The sequence below is a fragment of the Schistocerca serialis genome, chromosome 10, assembly GCF_023864345.2.
Source record: "Schistocerca serialis cubense isolate TAMUIC-IGC-003099 chromosome 10, iqSchSeri2.2, whole genome shotgun sequence".
In the NCBI taxonomy this organism is placed as follows: domain Eukaryota; kingdom Metazoa; phylum Arthropoda; class Insecta; order Orthoptera; family Acrididae; genus Schistocerca; species Schistocerca serialis.
Window position 1 is genome coordinate 103302860 of NC_064647.1, and position 18182 is coordinate 103321041.

Sequence of the window (18182 nt, forward strand, 5' to 3'; positions counted from 1 at the left end):
ACAGGTTAAGAAAAATGTGAGAGCTTGGTGGTCAGTATAAATCTCTGTGTGCTTACCATGTAAATAATAATTAAATTTCCCTAATCCCCACACTACAGAGAGTGTTTCAAGTTCTGTGGTAGAGTACTACCGTTCACATTCACTAAATGTGCGGCTCGCAAAACTAATAATGTTCACCCGTTCATGCTCTCCATTCTTTACAACTTGGAACATACAACAGCCTAATCCATATGATGAGGCATCACAAGACATACAAAAATCTAAATTAAAATCAGGGTGTTCCAAACTGTTTGCATTGACTAATGCATGCTTAATACTATCGAAATCTTTCTGACACTGGTCAGACCATATCCATATCTGGTTCTTTGTTTGCTGTTTAAAAGTTGGTGTGGTACAAATCGTCGGAAGAAAGAACAGAGTCCAAGAAAAGAAATCAATTGTTTTCTAGTGCGTGGACTAGGAAAATTCCTGATTGCGTCTAATTTGCTTGGATCAGGTCGTATACCTTGAGCATTAATAATGTGTCCAAGATACTTGATTTCTCTGCAAGCAAATTTCGACTTTTTGAGATTAGCTGTCACTCCAGCTTGTGCAAATTTGTAAGGTGTCGATATGTTCGGACCATGTTTAGCTGGCTATGAGCAAGTCATCTACGTAGTGAGTGACTCACTCAACCAATTCATCACCAAGTACCGTGTCTAAAGCGGTGATAAACACGCCTGAACTGACGTTCAGACCGAAGGGAGGAACACAAAATTCATAAGTTCGCCCTCCAAATATGAAAGCAATATATTTTCTACAATCTGGGTTGAGCGGGACTTGCCAGAATGAATTTGTCAAGTCTACGCTAGAAAAATACCTAGAATCTAAAAATTTTGGGAGTTGCTCTTCTAAATTTTCTGGTTTCGTGCGGACTGGTAAAATAATTTCATTAATTGCACGACCAGAACAACTCTGATACTTCCATTGGGTTTCTTTACGACAAGTGGAAGATTCAATAATTTTCCACTCTAGCATTTGCTTCAACTCGTGACATACTGCGGGTCGTTGTGACAGTGGCACATTGTATGTTTTGTAGAAGAAAATCTGGTGAGGATTAACTTCTATCTTATAAATGTATGTGTCGATCACACCTGGTCGTTTGCTGAAAACCTGTATATATTTAGACAAAACATCAAAGAGTTCATTGCGTTCATCTTGTGTGACAGCTGTGGTTTGTGACAACTTATCACTAATAAAAAATTTAAGAGCCTCGATCTCGACTTCAGGTGCGTGTGTCTGTGCATCAACTTCATCAGTGTCGTGTATTAATTGAATCTTGTACCCAGTACAACATTTTTCATGTTTTAGAGTCCTGGTATCCAGATCAATTGAAATTTCACTGCCCTTATATCTCAGTATACATTTACGTTTGGAGAAGTCAATTGTGCTGTCCTACTCACATAAAATATCTAAACCTAATATGCAATTTGTAACCAGGTTTTGGACGACTAGGAATGGCCATTGTACGGTTCCATTACCTACCTTTACAGTCACAAATAGCTGTTTCTTAACTCTAGAAGACTCACTAAGCGGTTCTAGGCGCTCAGTCCGGAACCGCGCGACTGCTACGGTCGCAGGTTCGAATCCTGCCTCGGGCATGGATGTGTGTGATGTCCTTAGGTTAGTTAGGTTTAAGTAGTTCTAAGTTCTAGGGGACTGATGACCACAGATGTTGTTCCATAGTGCTCAGAGCCATTTGAACCATTTGAACCAAGACTCACTACCTACGGCAGTTAAAATTTTGCAATTCTGGACAGGATACTCCGGCACACGTTCAAATTCACACATCCTCTTATAAAAATGATATGAGAAGACACTAATAGCCGCTCCTGTGTCCAGAATAATTGTAGTAGGAATTACGCCTACAACACCAGTGGTTGAGGCTAGAACAATTTCACTAGTTGATGAACGACATTGAGTGTTCTATTGCAGGAGTTCATCTGATAAACTCTCATCCTGATTGTATCTTATAAGTAATAGCGGCTGCTGTACACAACTGGTTTGGTACATGTTCTTCGTGTGTTTGCAAAGTAGGTGTGTCAAGTATATAATTTAAATTGAAGTTCCCCCCCCCCCCCCCCCATTTCTTCCACAGTCATGGCGTGGGGCACAGTTGTAACTGTTCTTAGTTGACGTCACATTTGTAGTGGGCGTAGACACTGTTGAAGTATCATAAGCTACTTAGATTGCGTTTACGTTCGATTACAGTCTGTTCCAGTCACCGAACTGTTGTGTTCATTGCACTTTTGTGTTTGGACTCACCTACGGGTTCGTAGGTGCGTTCCTGTTTTGTGTTTGCATTTGCGGCGGTGAATGCCGTTGGCCAGTGTTGTTGTTTTGCTGCGCTAGTGTCGGAATATTTTGACATTGAGCAGCAGTAGTTGTTGTTGTTATTGTTATTATAAATCCAGCTCTGTTGCTGGTTCGGTGAGGAATAAAAACCGTTTCTGCTTCGTTTGTAATTTTTTCTACTGTTTTCGTAGTGGTTATTACTATTGTCATTGTATGATCTCTTGTGCGGATTACCGCTAGCAAGATAGCAATCATTGTTTCTGTTCTGTGTAGCTTATTGGTTTTGCTGCGTGTATGTAGCTGCTACATTAACCTGTTGATTGTTTTGGCTTGCGTATCCGACATCAGCCAGCACATCTGAAATTAATTGTCTACTGTGTGTACCCCCTCCCATGAACCATGGACCTTGCCGTTGGTGGAGAGGCTTGCGTACCTCAGCGATACAGAAAATTGTGTTGCAACGACTACTGGAAGCAGATGGACCTCTCCGATTACTGGGCATAGACGTCTTAGGACCGTTTGTGCAAACACCAGCGGGTAATCGCCATGTTTTAACAATAATAGACCATTTTTCGCGCTATGTGTCTATGACAGGTATTCTGGACCAGCGAGGCGAAACAGTGGCTCACGACATGGTACATCAATGGATATTGAAATTCGGAACACCTGAAACTATAATTACAGATCAAGAGTCAAACTTTATGTCCCATTTGATGAAACAGTTATGCAAGTTGTTGCATGTAAAGAAATTGAGAACGGGTGCATTACACCCGCAGGCTAATGATCGGACCGAGAGAATTCATCATACAATAGCTAAGATATTAAGTTATTATGTAAATTCTCAACACAACAATTGGGATACCCTGTTGGCGTTTGTAACTGTGGCGTATAACTCAAAAGTGCATGAAAGTACAGGATTGTCTCCGTATGAAGTACTGTTCGGTCGGAGATGCCATCTCCATTTGAACTGCTCAAGATCTCACCAGGAACCGATATTTCGGCTGTTAAGGATTTATCCACAAAGTTGACAACAATCTGGCGGCAGGTGAAAAAAATATGCACTAAAGCGTTAGAGAGACAGGAAAAAGTTCACAACAGAAAGGCGGCTTTACCCAAATATCACGTAGGACAATGGGTGATGATGACTAATCTGTATGTGCCAAAAGGCAAAACGAAAAAATTTGTATCCCGTTATCACGGTCCTTTCCAGGTGATCGAGATGACATCGCCGGTGAATGTAAAATCACAGCTTCCAACTCGCCCTACTATTGTGCATGTGAGCCGAATTAGGCCTTTCAAGGGGAATTTTGAGGAACTTCCTTCATTGTCTGCAATAACTTCTAGTGGAGAGAAATATGAATCTAAGAAAAAAAATAAGAAAGGAGTAGATAAACAAGAGAACCAAGTTAATTGTGGAAGCGATCAGACATGCTATTATGCCACTGGGCCACGCGCAAAAAGGAAGAGCTAATGTGAGTTGTTTTTCTTTTGTTTCTCAGGAAGCGTGACGTTCTGGTAAGAGCAGCAGTTCCAGCGTCATGGGTTGCGCTGAAGAGGGAAGGTGTGCACTATCTCTCAGTATAGTTATTCTGTTTTGCTGTTGCAACTTAGCTGAAGCCTTGAAGGTACGCCCTCTATCAAGTGGTGTTTTGTTCTTGGAAGGGGACGTAATTATGTCCGGACATCAATGGACCTTAAGGGTGGACTGTAATATGTCGGCGGTTGTAGACGAAATCTGTAAATTAGAGGATAGATTTAATGAACTTCATTCCATGGTGGCTAATCAGTCAAGGTTTAATGACACACAGGGGGAATATCAGCTACCACGATCAGCTTTTGCACGCTTACAAGCTCAGTTGCGGCAAACTGCAGGGTTAGTCCCGCACGTCCGTAGGAAAAGAGGATGGTTAGACGCAGGTGGCCGTATCCTAAAAACTGTTTTCGGGACCGCTGACGCGGAAGATACTAAAAGTATTAATGAAACGCTACAGCGGGTACAGGATAATGTGAATAGCAACCTGGGAATGCTATATCTTCACACAACCCAATTAGAGAGTTTGGAGAAAGATGTAGTTAATAATACGCGCCAATTGCGAGCTTTGGCCGCGACCTTGATGTCCCACATGAAGGCCACAGCCGACACAGCCAATCACAACTTGGGTATAACATCGATTCACACCTGATAATCGCTAAGCTGCTCCGTTTTCTTGCTGATAGTATTACGGAAGCGCACATAAAAGACACGGTACTACAGGAGACTTTGTTGCACGCAATGCGCAGGCATCTAACCCTAGTACCGTTACCTTCGGAACAACTTTGGGAAGGACTACGGAAAGTGCAATCAGAATTGCCCGCATCCCTGGAGCTACTGACGACATTAACAGACGAACACTTATCTCTGTACTACAAAATGGCCACTGTTACCGGAATGCGGACGGGTACCCTGCTGAGAATTCATATCATAATGCCATTAACATGTAAGGATTGTAAATCTGAATGTTACGCTTTGCATACGTATCCGGTGAAGTGGGAAATTTTGCAGAAATTCGTACAATTAACCGTACGGGAAATACTGTTAGTGGCACGTAACAGACAAGCTCATGTGTTCCTCACTGCACAAGACTTGCTGCGTTGTCGAACAGGTTCAGTTACCATCTGCCCTGCGAAATTGTTACACAGTGTTCGCAAATCTTGTGAGTATTCTCTATTCCGCTCTCAAGAACCAGTCGCAGGGTGCCCTAAGGAAATTATAGCAGGCACGGTGCAGTTCTTCCAGCAAGTGGGTCCACATTGGGTATTTTCAGTAATGGAAAACACAGTCGTTATTTGCGTTTGTTACGAGCAGGGTAGGCAAGGGGCTACGCAAAGAATACAATTGCAGTGGCAGGGATTGTTAATTAACGGCACACAGTGTGACATTTCAGGGCCAACTTTCCGTTTACCAGCCGTAATTACTGGAACTACAATCATGAACATAACATGCACATTGATCTATGTACCCTACCAACCGGTACAATTCGTCATGAAAGAAAATCTCACATTAGACCCGACTCTGCTCGTCTCTTTGGACCTGATGCTAGCAGCTCAAGATGGACATATAACTATGGAACATCTTTTTCAACGAGTGCATGAGCACTGTAATGAGCATAAGCAACACTTACTAGTTATTGGATCATCAACCACCGCCCCCTGTATTTTTATCTTTATCGTAGGATTAGTCTACTATCAGCTCAAGAGGACGGTAGCCCAAATCCCGCCCCTCCCAACCTTTAACCTAAGGGTCCAGACAAAATCACTGAACAGTTGTGAGGCACTGCAGCAGGACACTGAGAAATCTTCATGAACGAAGATTAGAAGTGAATAAACACAGTGTAAATAGTGAATTTTGTGGTGTTTGTGAAGTGAACTGTAGTTGTTTTGACTTTTTGGTTGAATTCAGGGACGAATTCTTTTTGTACGAGGGAGGAATTGTAGAGTGCAAGGGGATATTTTTAGGAAATATGGTGCGAAATTGTGATTTAGTGTGTTTCAGTACGCGATGCGCCAGCTTCACGGCACGGACAAAGGCTGGCCAGCGCGTTATGCAGGTGACACAGTTTTGCAACGAGCGTCGGAATGTGTGTACGCGTGCGGCAGCCATCAGAACGCAGCTTTAGCAGAATTACGCAGGTGAGGGCTGCGTGTGGCGCGGTTGCGTTGGCCAACTCATCGAGAACCTTCTAATAAACACGCCGCCGCGTAACCGGCGGATTCAGCAGCGGTCTGCACTATTTAAGGGCATCAGGGGTAGGCGTCGGCATTCGGTTCGACCGATTGGGCGTTCAGACGCTGTCAAGTCGTCGTCATCAGTGAGGCTGTACCCAAGGACTGGCCGGCGGGGGGTGTTGCCCGCTGCTGCACCGGCGACTCCCGGCGTCATCACGAGCCGCTGCGTCTGCAGGAGGCGAGCTGGGCCGTGCCTTGTGCTGCTAACCTCGTATGGCCTGTGCAGCCAATGACCGAGCACGGCGTCGCGTCCCCCGGGGCTGCATGCATCATCTCGTCTCCACCACGACACGAGCAGTGGGGCTGAGCTACCGGAAAATGTATTGGAAGAACCAACAGTAAAGAGGAAGATTGCTAAAAACAGCCAGCCACCTTCTTCTACCCAGCCACGCCCTACAGCCCCGACCACGTCACCCGCTCCAGTGATCCTATTACGGTAGAGAGACTGAACTGAAATAAAATTACTCTCCTGGCATTTAGATTTAAATTTTCCACAGTTCAGCTGAGCCACTGCAATGTAGTTCCTTCCAGCAAGCCACACTCGATGTGACGGGCACAGTGCTCCACCACAGGTTGTGCATAATGATTATCATCAAATAGGCTTTAACTTCAACTTTCGTTTTTCCAAGATAAAGTCTTCTCAGGCTACCAAATTACTGATAGTCTCTGGTAATTTCCTCAATTAAATTAATCAAGAATTACTGCAGTCTCCTGCATACATTCAAACCACTGTTGTTTTCCAAATCTTCTGTGAACATTATGGCTGTTACGATCTTCAGTCTGAAGACTTGTTTGATGAAGCTCTCCACAACAGTCTGTCCTGTGTAAGGCTCTTCATTTCTGCAACCTACATCCACTTGCACCTGCTTACTGTAGTCAATCTGTCGTCACCCTCGACATTTTTTTGTCTCCCACACTTCCATTTCTCACTCAAATTCGATTCACCAGGTCCCTCTCATTAGTCGTTTTACCTGCTCATCTACTCTTTAGCCTTCTTCTGTGGCATCACAACTCAAAAGCTTCTGTCCACCACCTTAGCTGAATGGCCAGTGAGTCTGCCTGCCACGCACCGGGTCCGGGTTTGATTCCCAACCTGGCTGGGAATATTCTCTGCTCGCATGCAAGTACCCCAACGTGGCATCAACTGAAAAGACTGGCAGCTTGTTAGCTGAACTACTCTAGATGAGGACTCCCAGCCACCAGTCCCATACGATCAATTCATTTCTTCCAAAAGCTTCTAATTTCTTTCTGTCCGAACTGCTTATCAACCAAGAGTCACTTTTAGGCTATTCTTCACGTAAATAGTTCCAGAAAAAGACTTCCTAAAACTTCTTCCTTTTTTTTTATCTTGTTCTGCCCAAGTCCACGGAATCGTAGGGATTAGATTTTCACTATTTTAGTCGGAATGGGCCTCTTGTCTAATTTCCAACAGAACTGCAACGTTGTTGTTGTTGTTGTTGTTGTTGTTGTTGTTGGTGGTGGTGGTGGTGGTGGTTGTGCTTCCACTGTTCGCCAACAGATTGCGGCACACACAACTGAGTTTTGTCAAGACGAAATCATTATGCTGCTGCCAGCCACCAGCTGGGTTGGCGCATGAGTTCGTGGCGTGGTTCCATAAAATTAATAAACACAAGAGATACACATAACAGAGACTGCAGTCATCAATAATATATCTTGCTTCACTATTTGCGAGAGCCTACGCGGGAGTAACTTTTCGATTTTGCGACTGTAAGAAATCATGGTTTTGAGTTGAAGCACTCTTCGAGCCATGCTGTCCGGTTGTTCCGACAGGGAGCGGAAGAGGTGGAAACATGACGGCGCAAGATCAAGCAAATAAGGTGCAAGCGAAAGGACTTTGCAGTCCAACTCCTGTATTGTGTTTTCTGTCACCCTAGCAGTATGTGGGCGGGCTTTATCGTGTCGTAGCATCACTTCACACAGACATCCTGGTCGTTGTTCTAGGACTGCGGCTGCGACACGTCTCAGTTGATGAGAATAAATGTCAGTTGTGCTGGTTTCACATCGGGAAGCTATTAGCACCACCCCAACACCATCACTGTTCCACCAGATGCATAACAATCTTTTGTGGATGCGTGCGGGTCTTTGTATGTAGAGTTGCTGCATTGTTTGGGCTCAACCATTCCCTTCTTTTCCTTAGGTTAGGATAAAGACACTATTTCTAATCACCAGTAACTATACAGCATAGGAACAGTCGGTGTTGTGTGCGAGTCAATTGGGATGACGACCATGCAGAGACGCACATACGGCCACCTCTAATTTTTGAGATTTTGGCTTAAGAGCATGCTGTACCTACATAGACGATTTTCGAACCTTCCGCAACGTATGCAAATGTCGCACGATGGTGGAATGATCGCAGTTCATCACATTTGCCAGTTCTCGAGTACACTGATGTGGGCCATTTAGGATGAATACGTTTAAGCGATCTTCAAACTCCAAAGGTCTTTCAGTTTTTTGACGGGTTTGATGTGACCTGCCGTGACCCCTCTCCTGTGTCAACCTCCATCTCGGAGTAGCACTTGCAACGTACGATCTCAATTTGCTGAATATATTCCAATCTTTGTCTGCAGTTTTTGCCCTCTACAGCTCCCTCTAGTACCATCGAAGTAATTCAGTGATGCCTTAACAGATGTCCTATCATCTTGTTCTTTTTCCTTGTCAGTGTTTTCCATACATTCCTTTCCTCTCCAATTTCTTCCTAAAAGTAAGGCCTATGTTTGATACTGGAAGCCTTCTGTTGGTCAGGAATGTCCTTTTTGCCAGCGCCGTTTTCCATTTGATGTCCTCCTCGTTCCGTTCGTCACTGGTTATTTTGCTGCCTAGGTAGTAGAATTCCTTAACTTCATCTGCTTCGTGGCCATCAATGTAAAGTTTATCGCTGTTTTCATTTCTGTTACTTCTCATTTCCTCCTTCCGTCTTCCTTCGATTTACTCTCAATCCATTTTCTGTACTCATTAGACACTGTTCATTCCAGCAAGCAGCTCATGTAATTCTTTTTCACGTTCACTCAGGTTAGTAATGTCATCAGCGAACCTTATCATTGATATCCTTTCACCTTGAATGTTAATCCCACGCCTGAACCTTTCTTTTATTTCCAACATTGCTTCTTTGCTGCACAAACTGAACAGTAGGGCCGAAAGACTACACACGTGTCTTACACACTTTTTAAACCGAGCACTTCGGTCTTGGTTGTCCACTCTTGTAATTCCCTCTTGGCTCTTGTACAAACCGTATGTTACCAGTCGATCTATAGCCTGCCCTTATTTTTCTGAGAATATTGAGCATCTTGCATCATTTTACATTCCTGAACGCTTTTTCCACATCGACAAGGTCTATGAACGGGTCTCGATTTTTCTATAGTCTTGGTTCCATTAATAACCACGTTAGAATAGCTTCACAGTTGCCTTTATCTTTCCTGAATCCAAACCGGTCGTCCTCAATTTTCTTTTCCATTCTTCTGTATATTATTCTTGCCAGTAGCCTGGATGCATGAGGCCATTAAGCTGATTGTGCAATAATTTTCACACGTGTGAGCTCTTGCAGCCTTCGGAATTGTGTGGATGATATTTTCCCAAAAGCCAGATGGTACAGCGACAGACTCATATATTCTACACACGAACGTGAATAGTCGTTTTGTTGCCACTTCCCCAATGATTTTAGAAATTCTGATGGAATGTTATCTATCCCTTCTGCCTTTTTTGATCTTAAGGCCTCCAAAGCCCTTTTAAATTCTGATTCTAATACTGGATCTCCCATCACTTCTAAATCAACTCCTGTTTCTTCTTCTACCACATCAGACAAATCTTCCCCCTCATAGAGGCCTTCAATGTACTCTTTCCACCTATCCGCACTCTCCTCTGCATTTAACAGTGGAACTACCGTTGCACTCTAACGAATCTGTCTTAAAACGAGAAAACCATTTTCTAGATGTGGCCTGCCCAATGGCATCACCCCCATTCATGGCACAAATGGCTGGCTGCTTCTGCTGCTGTCAACCCGATTTCTCCACTTGGCACACCATTTTTAGCGTCCACAACTCCACTGTCCCCAAACGAGTAAAGGACGATATGTAAATTCAGATAGCAGTAACGAACGACAAAAAAATTACAATCGATAAATAAACCCATGGCAACCCAAATAGGAAAATGCAAAACAAAAACGCCACCAAGTTATGTACTAGCCTAACACATTAAATTTAGCTGTGACGGCGATCTGCTGGGTACGGCTTTTTGGAGAGCAGCATGTGACGTTGTACTGGTGTTATCCACTTTTAATGTGGTAGCATTGACGCACATTAGCTTTCTTATACACAGGCGTAATAGAAAATGAACTTAGTTCTTTGTTACTGGGTTCTAATCTGAGTGGTGTTTCGTCAGTGTTTACTATAATTTGTAGAGATTTGAGTTATCGACTGTTGGCTTCTGTACAGAGCTTTGCCATGAAAACCAGACGGCGAGGAAGAGCATTTTAGATTTTCTGAAATTTAGGATATCCCTGACAGAGCCTTTTTGGGCTTGTCCAAGTAGACAGATGTGTGTTCACCACTATTAGAATACGAACCAGTGCCGAAAAAAAGGTAACAACATACATACCTCAGCCAAAGCCACGCCAGAACAAGAGATACGATGGGATGGATATCATCACTGGCCCCCTCCCACAGTGGATTACATTTTGTGACCACGAACATGTCTGTGACCACTACAATATCAGAACTAAAAAGGCATAAAATGCAGCAACTATCTCTGACTTGCAAAGGGAAAGAATTAAAAAAAAAATACTTGATTAGCTGGAAAGAAACCTGGCCCACACAACTGTGCTAGTGTTTTACGCATTATCCTTTTACCGAATTTTTTTACTATTTTTCTCATAACCTAATATGCCAAATATTCATAGAATTCAACTTATTTGCCAGTTTCTTGGAGAAGTGTGTTCAGGAACATTACCCTCATTTTACTTTCGTTTATATTCATCACATGACATTTTTTAGACATGGAGCCTTTCAAATGCTCTTCCCATTCATGGAAATCACTGAGATTCCTATCAGTTACCTTCTCCAGCTACCTTTACCTGAATTAATGTTTTGATATTTGTTTAGCTTCCATTCCGTAACCGAAAAGTTTTACCTTCACCTGTAGTAGTTTGGTATCAAAACATGTTTTTAAGTTATGGCATGACTTCTTCAGACGGCGAAACCCTCAGGACCACATCTCAAACATTTAATAAATGTATTTCATCAGTGTCCGTATATCAGTGCTGTAGACAACTTGGTATGTGGAAGTGTGCAGTTTCTGTGTTTCTCGTAAATTCTCTCACACTCACACACACACACACACACACACACACACACACACACACATACACCTATAATATCAAACCAACTTTTCCTTGTGGCTCTATTTCCTAAAACAAGGTCTGTTCACTCAGGTACCACATCAGTTTCCCATCAATATTAAAATTTTTTCCTTTCCATTTGTCCTTGTCAGGCTCTTCTATTTATCTGTTGTTGTTGCTTATGTGGTCCCATATTTTGGTTTTGGTTCCAGTTTCTTGGTCTTTTACCAGCAGCTCTAAAGAAACCCAGTGAAGTTAATTTCAATGAAACACGAAAAAAAAATCGATTTTAATGTAAACTGTGATTACATCAATACACATAATAATACATTACATTTTATTTCATAAACATCATGGGTGCAACAATGGAAATAGCGTTATTGGCATCCATTGTGCCCAGAATGAAGCGATGCCGGCCGCTGATGGCCGAGCGGTTCTGGCGCTACAGTCTGGAACCGCGCGACCGCTACGGTCGCAGGTTCGAATCCTGCCTCGGGCATGGATGTGTGTGTTGTCCTTAGGTTAGTTAGGTTTAAGTAGTTCTAAGTTCTAGGGGACTTATGACCTCAGCAGTTGAGTCCCATAGTGCTCAGAGCCATTTTGAATGAAGCGATATCACAATGCAGTCCATCAGCCTGTCATGGAAAAGAGACTGGTAAGTCAGGCAAAACTGACGCAGTAATTTGATAATAAACACGACTAAACGAATTTATGGTTGTCAGAACACGACGACAGTACTCATATCACATACATTTAGCTGTGAGGTAGGCGACTGAGCAACTTCACAATACCAGAACGAAAATATTTTATCAGACTTTGCAAATCTTTATATTTTAGCCTATAGATTAGGAGGAGATCTAGAATGAAAAATGGAATTGTTCGATGATTAGATTAGATTAGATTAATTTTTTGTTCCATAGATCCATGCTGAGGAGATCCTCGTGGATGTGGAACATGTCAATCTTTTTCTTTTCTTTTTTTTTTTTTTGAAGCTGAAATAACAATACTAATAGTATGAATATATACAATACATCATTTGTTTCTATTAAAAATTCGTCAATGGAGTAGAAGGAGTTGGCCACTAGTAAGTCTTTCAGGGTCCTTTTAAATTGATCTTTATTTGTAACTAAATTTTTTATGTTTGCTGGCAAATTATTGAAGATGAGTATTCCTGAGTAGTGGACCCCTTTTTGAACTAAAGTACAGGGTTATTACAAATGATTGAAGCGATTTCACAGCTCTACAATAACTTTATTATTTGAGATATTTTCTCAATGCTTTGCACACACATACAAAAACTCAAAAAGTTTTTTTAGGCATTCACAAATGTTCGATATGTGCCCCTTTGAAGATTCGGCAGACATCAAGCCGATAATCAAGTTCCTCCCACACTCGGCGCAGCATATCCCCATCAATGAGTTCGAAAGCATCGTTGATGCGAGCTCGCAGTTCTGGCACGTTTCTTGGTAGAGGAGGTTTAAACACTGAATCTTTCACATAACCCTACAGAAAGAAATCGCATGGGGTTAAGTCGAGATAGCGTGGAGGCCATGACATGAATTGCTATCATGATCTCCACCACGACCGATCCATCCGTTTTCCAATCTCCTGTTTAAGAAATGCCGAAAATCATAATGGAAGTGCGGTGGAGCACCATCCTGTTGAAAGATGATGTCGGCGCTGTCGGTCTCCAGTTGTGGCATGAGCCAATTTTCCAGCATGTCCATATACACGTGTCCTGTAACGTTTTTTTCGCAGAAGAAAAAGGTGCCGTAAACTTTAAACCGTGAGTTTGCACAAAACACGTTAACTTTTGGTGAATTGCGAATTTGCTGCGCGAATGCGTGAGGATTCTCTACCGCCCAGATCCGCACATTGTGTCTGTTCACTTCACCATTAAGAAAAAATGTTGCTTCATCACTGAAAACAAGTTTCGCACTGAACACATCCTCTTCCATCAGCTGTTGCAACCGCGCCGAAAATTCAAAGCGTTTGATTTTGTCATCGGGTGTCAGGGCTTGAAGCAATTGTAAACGGTAAGGCTTCTGCTTTAGCCTTTTCGGTAGGATTTTCCAAACCGTCGGCTGTGGTACGTTTAGCTCCCTGCTTGCTTTATTCGTCGACTTCCGCGGGCTACGCGTGAAACTTGCCCGCACGCGTTCAACCGTTTCTTCGCTCACTGCAGGCCGACCCGTTGATTTTCCCTTACAGAGGCATCCAGAAGCTTTAAACTGCGCATACCATCGCCGAATGGAGTTAGCAGTTGGTGGATCTTTGGTGAACTTCGTCCTGAAGTGTCGTTGCACTGTTACGACTGACTGATGTGAGTGCATTTCAAGCACGACATACGCTTTCTCGGCTCCTGTCGCCATTTTGTCTCACTGCGCTCTCGAGCGCCCTGGCGGCAGAAACCTGAAGTGCGGCTTCAGCCGAACAAAACTTTATGAGTTTTTCTACGTATCTGTAGTGTGTCGTGACCGTATGTCAATGAATGGAGCTACAGTGAATTTATGAAATCGCTTCAATCATTTGTAATAGCCCTGTAAGTGCTTTTAAGTCTTTGTGCAGATCATTTTTGTTCCTGATATTATATGCATGAACTGAGTTGTTTGTTGGAAAAGGAGAGATATATTATTTAGGACAAATTTCGTTAAGGAGTAAATACACTGAGAGGCAGTGGTTAGTATGCCCAGTTCTTTGAAGAGGTTTCTACATTACGCCCGTGAATTTACTCCACAAATAATACGTATTACACGCTTCTGGACTCTGAAAACTTTTGTTTGACTTGAAGAGTTACCCCAAAATATTATACCATATGACATTATGGAATGAAAGTAGGCAAAGTAGGCGAAGTATGCAAGCTTTTTCCATTTTTATGTCGCCATGTCTGCTAACACTCTAATTGTAAATACAGATTTATTAAGGCGTTTCTGCAGTTCTGTGGTGTGCTCCTCCCAACTGAATTTATTATCAAGTTGTAATCCCAGGAATTTAATACTCTCAACCTCTTCTATCTGCTCTTCTTCATACTTTATGCATATGCTGGGTGGAAACCTCTTACAGGTTCTGAATTGCATGTAGTGAGTCTTTTCAAAGTTTTATGTCAATGAGTTGGCTTTAAACCATTTATTAACATCCATGAAAATATCATTAGCATATCTTTCTAGAACTACACTGGACATACTATTTATTGCAGTACTTGTGTCATCTCCAAACAAAACGAACTCTGCATCTGGCAGTGTAACTGATGAGAAATCATTAATGTACACAAGAAAAAGCAACGGTCCTAAGATGGATCCTTGTGGGACACCACATGTAATTTCTTCCCATTCTGTTGATGACTGCTGACTTGATTCACTAGTCCCTTGTACTGACACCCTTTGTTTCCTGTTAGCTTGGTATGACTTGAACCATTTTGCAGCACTGCCCGTGACATCATAGAATTCTAATTTATTTAAAAGGATGTTGTGGTTAACACAATCAAATTCCTTTGACAAATCACAGAAAATACCTGCTGCTTGTAATTTGTTATTTAATGAATTAAGTACATTTTCACTGTAGGTGTAAATAGCCTTCTCGATATCAGAACCCTTCAGAAATCCAAACTCTATTCTCGATAATATGTTATTTGTGGTCAGATGGTTGAGAAGCTGCTTGTACATTACTATTTCTAACATTTTTGAGAATACTGGCAAAAGTGGAATCGGTCTGTAGTTTGATGGTATCTCTTTATCATCTTTCTTCAATAGAGGCTTAACATCTGCATATTTTAGCCAGTCAGGAAATGTCCCAGTTATAATTGACTGGTTACACAATTAACTTAGAATTGTACTAAACTCACAAGAACATGCCTTAATTAACTTTGTTGATATTCCATTGTAACCACTAGAATGCTTTGTTTTCAAATATTTTATTATGGAAGTTACTTCTTTTGGTGAAGTGACTGACATATTCATGTAGCTGAAGCTATTTGTAACCGCTAGTTTCAGATATTCAAGGGCATTATTTGCTGTTCCTAACAATCCCATTCTATCAGTAACGCATATAAAGTACTTGTTAAATAGATTTGCCACACTATGCGTATCAGTTACTAATATGCCATCTACCCTTCATGCTATTTGCTCCTGTTCCTTTCTGGTTCTATCAGTCTCCTCTTTCACTATATCCCATATTGTTTTTATTTTGTTCCCTGACATTGCTATCTTCTTCTCATAGTGCATTTGTTTAGATGTCTGAATTACTTTCTTTAATATTTTACAGTATTCCTTGTATTTAGCTAAATCATCAGTATTGGAGCTATTCTTGGTCGACAGATACATTTCCCTTTTTGTGTTACAGATAGATTACAGTCAGCAGAGAATAATTGCGAGGCTAATGTGAATTAAACTATGCATTTCTGAACCACTATTAACTGATATGTGCAGTTCGAACAGCCCATCCATTGGTTAACATTCTAATGGTGTCCTTTAGTTGCCGTCTGCATTCCTTTGTGATACGTCATTTGACATTTCAGCATGTAGAGTGGCTCAATTCAGATGTCTTAATAAGCTGTTTTGAAACAGCATTTTTGCAGTATACTAGTACTCCAAGTGAAACAGTTCTTCCCATTTCTTGATTAAAAGTGATTACAGTGTAAGGGAACAGTTTACATCTGGATGATTGTACAATTTCCTTTAAATTATGAGTCTTTTCACGCCATGCATAGGGAATATAATTTTCACCTGCTTCAGGCCATTCATTTGATTGAGAATTACATAATGATTGGAGGGAAGATGAAGTTTTATTTTAACCACCGGCAGAAATAACAAAATACATAGGATGTCCCAGGAATTCTGAATAATCATTCATGTCATATTCCTGAATATTGACATTTCCACCTGGGACACCTTGAACAGAACTCTTCACAGTCCTCACCCTAGACATGTTGGCGTGAGAAAAAAGAATGGAGTCACTTTATTTGGGCCTCTCTCAAAGCATTCAGCATAAACATAAAAATGATTCACCAGTTGCACGAACATTGTTACTTCATTAATACATCGAAAGATGCCGCTTAAAGTAAACTTCACTATTTGCTATATTTGTCAGGGGGGACACTTTTTTTTCCAACGTGTATCCAGATTGCCACCTTTTTGTTTTTCCTTGCCTCCAATTTACTGGAGCAGTGAGAGGTTGCATAAGAATTCTATCTGCTCTGCCCTCTCATGTCCAGATGAGACATACATTGACTTGCTGCTTTTTACCCTGAAAAACTGAATTACCTGGTTCATTCCCCTTACATCACAACTTTGAACAGTAAAATCTCTGTACTTGCTTTGTTCTCTCTCAGATGTGAGTTATTAGTCTCAATCTAGCAGTGGCAGTAACAGTTTCGAAAAAAAAAGTGACTTACTTTTTTCCCTGGCCCTTCAATACGGTAATCTTTGTTTTACCCATGGCTCACTTTTTGATTCTTGCAGTACCAAGACAACTTTGCTGCAGCTGTCACTGATATTTTTTGCTTTCATTCCTTGGAAGCACCTTTTGTGAAGTTTCTAATCTCATTAGAAAATGGCCTTAGTAATACTAATGACAAGAGTTACCTAAATGCATACACCTGTCCTACAGAGCAACTACTTCTGGCAGTAGCACTAATGAACTGTGTACCGGAACTGTTGTTTCTTATTGATGTGATGAGTGTCTGTAGTTGGTTTGATGATTTATTACGAAATTTGCCATACAGCTGGCTGATGGATGAGAAAATATTAAGGACCTATTCAGCTGAATGAAGTAAGATGTTGCAGCAGCAATACACACACAAAAAAAAAAACCTTGGCTGATAATTTATGACATGATGGCAGTACAGATATTACACAGTAAGAGATGACCAGCCAAGAGTGCTACCATTACACATGGAACAATTTTGCATGTCTCAACACGCAAGCCTTAGAATGTACTAAGTTTGTTGATAAATTTTCCACTATTTAGCACCACCAACATCATATCACACTGCATAACACAACTTAATACGATCAACACTGACTTGATCAGAGAGAGGGTAAAGACACACGTGTATTCCACAGAGAATTTCTCTACCATTCCACAGCATAGAATGTTAAGTTACCTATGCATTCTTTTATCTTTGCCTTACAGAAACTATTCAGTAAACAAGGTTTAAAGCATCTCTTCTGAACAAAGTACTGTATTTGTTGTGTTCCTTTATTTTTCCTCAACAACTTGATATTACCCATAATGTGCTAAAAATTCTGTGGATAGTTTTAATCACAATAAATTACTATGTATGTAATAAGGTGCTGGCTGCATGGTACATCAAGAATTAAAAATAAATAATTTGGAATTTTACAAAGTGCTGTGAAGGTAAATTGGTAAGTTCCTTCAGCACATCATCATCAACACTTAGAGCACCTTGCTTCTGAAATAACTGTTTCAAGACAAGTTTTTCATTGTTAAGCACCTGAATCACACTTTAAAAGAGAGAATCTTGTGTGCACAGTTTGCTTCCTTTTATGAGTAAACAAAGTTGTAGTCAATTACAAGACATCACAATGAATATTGTCAAAGATAGTTACATGAATTAATCTTTCACACGGAAGTGCAGTGTGCACTGTTTTACAACTCCCTAGAATATTAAAAGCATGCATAAGTGGGACTAACCCAGCACATTACTTTTCTCAGGCAACTCTTACCTACTGAGCTATCAAGACAACTGGATCCATGCCATGGTTTTTACTTCTAC